This window comes from Octopus bimaculoides, chromosome 3 (genome assembly GCF_001194135.2).
Source record: "Octopus bimaculoides isolate UCB-OBI-ISO-001 chromosome 3, ASM119413v2, whole genome shotgun sequence".
Taxonomy (NCBI): domain Eukaryota; kingdom Metazoa; phylum Mollusca; class Cephalopoda; order Octopoda; family Octopodidae; genus Octopus; species Octopus bimaculoides.
The window spans coordinates 37,136,369-37,145,365 of record NC_068983.1 but is presented as its reverse complement, the minus strand read 5'-3'; the positions used below and the strand labels follow the sequence as shown (position 1 = coordinate 37,145,365).

General features: G+C 37.2%; 1 protein-coding gene across 1 annotated transcript in view; it reads left to right on the top strand.

The window, feature by feature from the left end:
• Window positions 1-3,297: 3,297 nt before the first annotated feature.
• LOC106875667 (period circadian protein homolog 1) overlaps window positions 3,298-8,997 on the top strand; it is a 68,508-nt gene continuing 62,808 nt past the window's right edge. Inside the window, exon 1 of the mRNA XM_014923906.2 lies at window positions 3,298-3,903. The gene's annotated coding sequence lies outside the window, so the exon portion shown is untranslated. The remainder of the gene's footprint in view (window positions 3,904-8,997) is intronic.

The window sequence follows — 8,997 nt, the reverse complement described above, 5'->3', positions numbered from 1 at the left end:
TTAATAATACTGATGATGATGATGATTTTTTTATTGGCTGCAAGGCCCAAGATATGAAAGACAAATCAAAAGACGAAATGCAACACACAAAAGGTGGGATTTTCATCGATCAAAGAGAAACAACACCAACAAGGATATAACGAAAGATATAAATATAGAATTCAGAAAAATAAATAAATAAATAGAATCCTTAATAGCAAAGAAGTCCATCTAGGTAATTCGGAGAAGACCCCACACACAAAAGGTCCAGATTACTCTACTGTCTCCAAGGCATCGAAAGTGTCCTCATTCAGTTTCTTCCCTCCTACTTAGAAAAGCATATGCCGAGTAGGTTCATTCAGCCTCACCAGTCTTGCCACTCACATCCACGTTTCTATAACCAATCTAGAAGGTAGCACCTTCCTCTTTACCCTCATCATCTCTTTTAAGTGATACATGATGAAATTGATGGGAGCTTGGCTGAACAGAAAAGTGCTTCTGTACAACCTCTTTCGACACAATCACTAAGCAGAGGAAGATCTGCCTCTATTTTCTAACAAAGGAAGCCAAAGGAAACCGATGCATCGACCGATGGACTGGTCGGATTCGACCTGTCCATCGATCGGCGAGACAGTAGCTATTTAACACAAGCTCACACAAGTCACTTATGAACGGAAACTGAGCGATTACCTGTAGAACAGTTTCATCCCGTCGGATGTATCACAGACTGGTTCGGTTGTTGGTACTTGTCTTCTGTAGTACTACCATGCCAAAGACTTTTGTAAGTTGTCCATAGTCTCTGACATGAAAGTTCTCCAGAAGAATCCACCCAGACTGTTCTCGTCGATGCCCAAACCCAATCACAGGACATCATCACTCATATACTCAACAAACCCGCTATAGCAATCTTGAGTTGTTTTCTTGCTAACAACTTTGTTCAGCTGGTACAATGCTGTGAGCGCCTAACAACATTCTTGTTGCCAAACGCCCCATCATGGTCTACACTTGACCCATAGCTGCAGCTCGGCGAAATAGACAAGCAGCAGAAAGACGTCGCACGAAAGACGCCCTCACCAGTCGCTCTCAACGCATTCCGGCCAGTGCTGGATTAACCATTAAGCAAAATAAACACGTGCACAGAGCATCAAGGGAAGGCAGGGGCACCACTGAAATGGCAAATTGTTTACGGCACAAAAGAAATCACTTTAAACTTGCTAAAATAACATTCCATTGATTTATATAATCGGAAATATAATTTCCAAGTGTTTATGGTGTCATAGTGGGGATCTGATCAAATACTTTGCAATAAAAAAATGTAGGAGAAGACTTTTCGCATATAAATGAAATGAAAATATGCAAAAATAAATATTATATTCCATCTTGTTGTTTGTTTTGATTCGTTTTAAAAAATAAAAATGTATTCTATGGTTTATTATTGTTATACTTCGAATTACATATATATGGGGGCATCAAAATCTTTTAAGAGCTTAAGGCTTCTATGGGGCTTAATCCGGCCCTGGTTCCAACACATTCAGGAAAGGATCTTGAGATCACCACAAAGTAGGTCGTTGATAGAAGACGAATTTCCTGACCAGCAAGACCTAATCCTTCCATTAGAAGCGTAAAAACAAGCCCTTCAATCTAACCAGAAGTTTTATAAAACAAGTTACGACTGTCAGGTAGTAGTGCACCACAGAGGCGATGAATGCATTAGCTACTTCCCCACCCCGGCCTTTTGAAAACAGCTTTTTGGCCCAGTTCTGAATGAGATTGGCCACCCTACTCGCAACCCTTTCATAGTTCCTATTCACCTGGGGGTGTGATCTGAACCAGTATTTTCATTGGATCTTACTCTCTAATTTTGGCACAAGGCCAGCAATTTTGGAAGGGAGCAGGAGGTCAATTACATCGACGCCAATACTTGACTTGTTCTGTATTTTACCAACGCCGAAAGGATGGAAGGCTAAGTGGACCTCGGCAGTATTTGAATTCAGAATGCAAAGAATCAGAAGAAATGTCCCTAAGCATTAACAATCCCGTCAGCCCGTTGCCTTAATGGTTTCTGTTTTAGGCAACAAGGCCAGCAATTCGGAGGAGAGGCACTTCGTCGATACTATCGATTCCAATACTTAACTGCTACATCATCTTATCGACCCCGGAAAGGTAAAAGGCAAAGGGGATTTCGGTGGCATATGAAACGAGAGTGTAAAGAGCCAGAAAGGTTGCTGTAAAGTATTTTCCCCGACGCTTTAACGATTCTATTATTCAATCAGCCTCAATAGCTATCATAACATTTTCAAATTTGGTACAAGGCCAACAATTTCAACGGGGGCGGAAGTCGATTACATGGACCCCAGTTCTCCACTGATTCTTATTTTATCGATCCCGAAAAGATAAAAGGCAAAGTCGATCTTGGTGAAATTCGAACCCAGAACATAAAGCGCCAGAAATGAAGTGCCTTGCTCAAGGAACCATCGCGCTGCTAGTCCATGAATCGAACCAATGATTAGGACTGTCGTAACAGCATTATAAGCTCCTTTGCAATACAATGCGTTGGGACCCCTACTCTTATTTATCGGTAACAAGTCGTAGCAAACATTGATAATAATTAGGCTCTGAGACCTGTGGGATCCCTGGGCAACTGTCGTGTGCTCCTGCTTTAAGACAATACCACCTACAACTGTGTGATCGTGAGCCCAGCACCCTAGCCCTAGGTCATATAGTTTCACACACACACACACACACACACACATCTAAGAGTGTCATTTCTGTTGCTTGTACGTAACTGATGTTGAATTTGCTTGGTCATTAAGAATACATGAATATCACCCTCATGGGCAAACAACAAAAATGAATATTCTCAACATTGCATATTTAAAAGCCAAACCACAGAGCATTGGCTTCCGAGGAGCAATTAAAAATAAATGTGTACTGCTAAGCGTGGGAGAGCCTTCGAAAGTCATGGTAAAGGTGATTAGCTTGAGCGAGTAGTAGTGAAAACTAAATTACATTTTTTTAACTAATTACAGTTATGGTAATGAAAATTAAAGAGAGGAAAAAATATTATATACATATGCATTCAATATATTCTGCAATTTTAAATTTGCAACAAATACAAATAATGTTTATTTTAAAATAACACAAACGCATGCGCAATAGTAAATCAATAACAAGAACACATGAAACGGAGATTGACTGAATATGAGTGAATTATAGCCATTATTTACTTCCATACATTACTCAATTCAACTTTCTATTTTTAGTTGGAGGCCGTCCTCTGAGTGTGTTTGGAATACACATGCGCAGCTTCGTTATTTTTCTATAACAGTGCCTCACGTGTAGCCGCACGGGCTGACTAGTATAGAGCGAGGAAAAGGAAGAGTAGATCTAAGTACCTGACTGCAATTCTCCAGTCTGCTACTCCCACACATTGTTGCTACTGCTATCCCCGATCGTTCTAATACCATGCAAAGAGAAAACATTAATGGTGGAAGTGCGTCCCGACGACAACCTCTTATTAATTTAACTCTACCATTTTTGTCATATCCGTCACGGACGATCAAATATATTCTTCATTTAAATTGTATTTATCTTTTACATAAAGTTTAGTATTTTTTTACACTATAATTTTCTTCCTTCTATCCGAAAAACTTAATACGAAAATTGTGGGCTTGCTTAAAGATCTTCCAGCTTGGAGGATACGCCATCTTTTAAAACAAGCCTCGATCTTTCAAACCAGTTGGAGTTTGAGGAAATATTTATATATTACTAAATGCTAATATCTGGATATTTTACACTCATTCTCTCGGATTATAATTACCATTTCACTATTACCTCTTTATCATTTTTTTAAATACAATTATATCAATATGTATCCATAAACATAACCACCTAACGGATCTATAACATACTGATTCTACAGCCGTAAGTATATATTTATTTATATTGCTTCATATATTACTCTTTTACTCTTTTACCTGTTTCAGTCATTTTTGACTGCCTTTAGTCGACCGCAAATCGACCCCAAGACTTATTCTTTGTAAGCCTAGTACTTATTCTATCGGTCTCTTACCGAACCGCTAAGTTACGGGGACGTAAACACACCAGCATCGGTTGTCAAGCGATGTTGGGGGGGGGGGACAAACACAGACACACAAACACACACATACATATATACGACGGGGTTCTTTCAGTTTCCGTCTACCAAATCCATTCACAAGGCTTTGGTCGGCCCGTGGCTATAGTAGAAGGCACTTGCCCAAGGTGCCACGCGGTGGGACTGAACCCAGAACCATGTGGTTGGTAAGCAAGCTCCTTACCACACAGCCACTCCTTTATACTGTATATTACATTTTGTGTTCAGATTGCCTTTTACAATGTTATACCAGTCTTACTGATGTATTTTAATATAAACTATTCTGAGTGTTTATTTCAAACACACTCAGTTTTGTCTACAAAATCAAAGTAAACATTTCTAGATCATTCATTATTATGGGCCAGATGCCACTATTATTCATTACATGTTTTGCACTTATAGTTGTTTTTTGACCTATGTGCTGTTGACACATGCCACTTTTATCATTTCATATCTCAACAGAATTCAGGGTAACTCAATTGCACTCAATTGTCGTTAAGTTTTCATAGATCTGAGTCATGGCAATTTATACTGCAAATATTCTTTAGGAAATGTATGAACGTCATTTCTTCCCAGTCATCCTCATCTAAACAAGTGTTTATGTATGAAATAATTTCATGTGAGCGCCATAATCTATTAAGGTAAATCAGTTTGCAACAAACTGATTTTGCATTTCGTTTACCTGTTGGCACCGTTCTAATTAACTTCGGTTTCTAATCTTTGGAAAAGGCACGAACATCACAATTCTTGTTTCTAATTTCAGATTTTATGTATAATACAATTTTATATTTACTTAATCTATGAAACCTTTTTTTTTTTTTTTTGTAACTGATTTGTTATTATTTAGCACTAGGTCAGCTCTGATCGAGTAGATCTATGCTCAAAGACATTCCATGAGCATCGCATTTTTTACCGCTCTACATGGTGACCCAAGTCCAACCTGTGGTCTATTGTAACTGGTTACATTGACAATGCTTTGTGCACCACTGCCCCTAAATAAATTCTCTTTATCATCCCTAATTTTAATCCAAACCTTAAGACTTAAAACACATTTCTAATTTGTATAGGTTGCAGGCAGGAGCATCTTAACATTATAGCTCTTTCCCCATTGCATTGGGCCCTTGCATACACAACTGTAGCGTGCACACAATAAGCATAGGTGACCTAAACTCATGGGGTCCCCAAGCAACTGCCAAAATGTGCCCATGCCTGTAAGATCACATTGGTAGTAATGTGGGTCAGTTTGACTTAAGATTATTGATTTGCTATCGAACACTTTGAACTCTTTCATGCGTGTAAACTCACCTGTTTCATCCCCGAGTTAGCGCCACTTAGTTACTTTTCCTCATCCATATCCTTTATATTCTAAATAATGTTTTTAAAGTTTATTTCACAGACACTAATCCCAAATTTTTATTATAATCTATACTTCTAAGAGTATTTTTGATTTGTATTTTCCTGTTCATTGAAAAATGACTCGAAAATTATGCCGTCCGATTTATGCTTCAGTTTTTTGAGCCCATAGCCTAAATATTTAAACTTTTTTTGTACGTCTTTTTTTTTTCTTCTATTTGTTAAAATATAAAGTATCCACTATATTGGGCACATATAAGGGATGTAAAGCATTAACCCTATTTATGCTGTGTTTAGACTTGACAGTAGAAAACATTGGCCCTTTACAACCATTATTAATCTACCTGTTAGGTAACTTTTCTCTAATCCCTGTAAACTTAATGCCAGAGTGAGCCTATTTATTAATCTCTTTCACTGAATTGCAACCCAGCAAGGGAAAGAACCTCTAAGCTTATGGTTCTCGACTGAGGTCCATATTATCCTCGTGGGGCCATATTAGAGTTTATTGTCAGGGTTTGTGCAATAAATTGGGGGGTTTTTTATACAGTTCTTAATTTGATTATAAAAATATAGTAGAAATTTTTAAACATCGAATGGTTATGTGGTCCATTCTAGTAAAATAGGAATCAGAGGGGTTCGAGAACCACTGGCTCGATCTGCAAGAAATAGCAGCCAAATCTCTCAATCCACACACCCTGTATTTAAAAAAAAAAATAGTGACATTCGATATGCACTATTTTGAACAATAAATATGGTGGCTATGATTAAAATGCATCTAATTATGTTTGGTGAATCCAGGTTCACCCTGGGTTAAACAACAACAGCATTTTTGTTTTAATATCTTGCATTGCTGCTACTTAACTCGTTTACCTGGCGCACCCACCTCCACCACCATTACCACCATCGTCACCTGCTTCCTTCAGATCACGTGTACTTAAATCATTTCTTATTTCGTCTACCTTGTTGCGTGGTTTCACCACCTATTATTGTCAGGGCAAAATATATAATCGACACTGTTCACACTAGATGTTAATGATTAGAGTTTATTGGTCTAGATTTAGCCGACTCGTTTAGAAAACAGAAGCATGTGAATATTAAACACTCCGAAAGTTTATTTGTTACATAAAAAAAGTTCAGAATTAATCGCCTGCCCCGTCTCCTCCGAAATTTCAAGCCTTGTGTCCAAGTTTAGAAACTTACCTTTCATCTTTTCGGAGTTGATAAAATAAATACTAGTCGGACATTGGAGTCGATGTAATCGTCTAGTCCACCTTCTCCGCCCCAATTTTCTAGCCTTGTCCCTATAGTAGGAAACATTGTTATTACTCTTTCCTACTCTGGGCACAAGGCCCGAAGTCTTTGGAGAGGGGGCGAGTCGATTAGATCGATCTCAGTACGCAACTAGTACTTAATTTATCGACCCCCGAAAAGATGAAAGGCAAAGTCGAATTTGAAGTCAGACGAAATACCGTTAAGCATTTCGCTCGGCGCCTAACAACATTGTCATTATTAAAGCAGCAAGCTAGCAAAATCGTTAGCACGTCGGACAAAATGCTTAGTTGGCATTTCGTTTGTCTATGTCCCGAGTTCAAATTCCTTCGAGGACAGCTTTGTCTTTCATCCTCTCGGGGTCAATAAAAGCACTTAGTAGTAGAAAGGATTATCATTATTAGAAAATATCATCTGTCGATAAAATAAATATGAAAAGAGTGAAGGGGAAATCAAATTACTGGGGACATACGTCACCGAATACTGAATATTTGAATTTGTTTGCATCACATTTTCTGAGCTTCCTGTAAGCTTCATAGAGTAAAAATATTCGGAGTTCAATTCCCGCCGAGGTCAACTTTACCTTTCTTCCTTTCTGGGTCGATGTAATCTTGAGCCCACTCCTCAAAATTGCTGACTTTTGTGTTAAAATTAGTAAAAAAAATTGCTTTTCATCCTCTTGGGTTTTCGTAAAATAAATAGCAGTCGAGCTCTAGGGGCCGATGTGATCGACAAAGCCTCTACATCCAAGATTTCAGGTCTTGTGGAAGGGTGTGTTTTTTTCTTCTCAGAACGTCAAAACGGACAAAATGCTTAGCGGCATTTCGTCGTCTTTACGTTCTGAGTTCAAATTCCGCCAAGGTCGACTTTGCCTTTCATCTTTTCGGGGTCGATAAATTAGGTACGCACTGGGGGTTGATGTAATCGATTAGTCCCCTCCCTCACAATTTCAGGCCTTGTGCCTTTAGTAGAACGCATTATTATTATTATTATTATTATTGTTATTATTATTATCATTGTTATTATTATTATTATCATCATTATTAATTATTATGATCATCATTATTATTATGATCATTATTATTATTATTATCATCATTATTATTATTATTATCATCATTATTATTATTATTATCATTATTATTATTATTCAAGCACAGTCACTTGGATTTTTAGTGTTGCCAAACATCTGCACAAAGAGAGGGAGGGAGAGAGAGAAAGAGAGGGAGGGAAGGGAGAGAGAAAGAGAGGGAGGGAAAGGAGAGAGAGAGAGAGAGAGAGAGAGTCTGAAAATTGCATTAATACAGATGACGTTGTTACTGATCCCTTTCAGAAAAGTCTTGGAATCCCCTGCCATTCTACTTTTATTAAAACATAAAATTAAAGAAATATTGTTTTTAAGAGAGAATTTATTTATTTAAAAATCATATATTTTTGTCGTTTTGAAAATGGTGTTATAAATTGCTATTATAAAATGAAATTCTATTAAATTTTGTCAAAAGACCCCTTATCTTGCGAAACTTAGGGGGATCTGCGAAATCCAATTTGAAAAACCCTGCACTTAACGTCAATATCTTTATTTTATATATTTATTCTATTAACCAATAAATAAATAAAATAAGTGATACGAAAGTACAGTTTTTTGTTGTAAATTATGAATTTTTAATTAAAAGTATGGCTGTCAACCAGGTTAATTGGGATAGGCGTCTAGATAAAATAAAATCTGAAAGAAAATCACGCTACTTATTTAGAAAGCGAAGTCACGTTGGCTTGCTTTTTCATTTATTCAATAATTACCGTACTTTTAAGAGATAGCAATAACTAACTTAGATATTTACTTAATTTAATTTTATAAAAAGTATATTTGAATGTAAACTGCTTCAGATATCTGAACCATTTCTTATTTTGTTATGTCACTTGTAAAATTAGTGAATATAAATAGAAGTATTTATTGTAAAAATGACTTTTTAAAAAAGCACCTTTTAAATGCAATATTTGTTGCATCATTGCGTGACTGCTGCTCCTGCTGCTATTTTTAGTAAGCTGCTTGCTTGCTTGCCTTAGCTCCCACTTCCTCTCTCTTACAGGACCGACTAGAAACGGCAATGCTTGTCAATTCACATGTTTCGACGGGTGACCATTGTCATGGTGGTCTCTTTCACATGTTCGCTGTACTTTTCAGAATTACTTTTCTACTCGTGTCGGTTAATACTGTTTACTAATAGAAATGACCAGGAATAACCGCTGAACGATGATTTTAC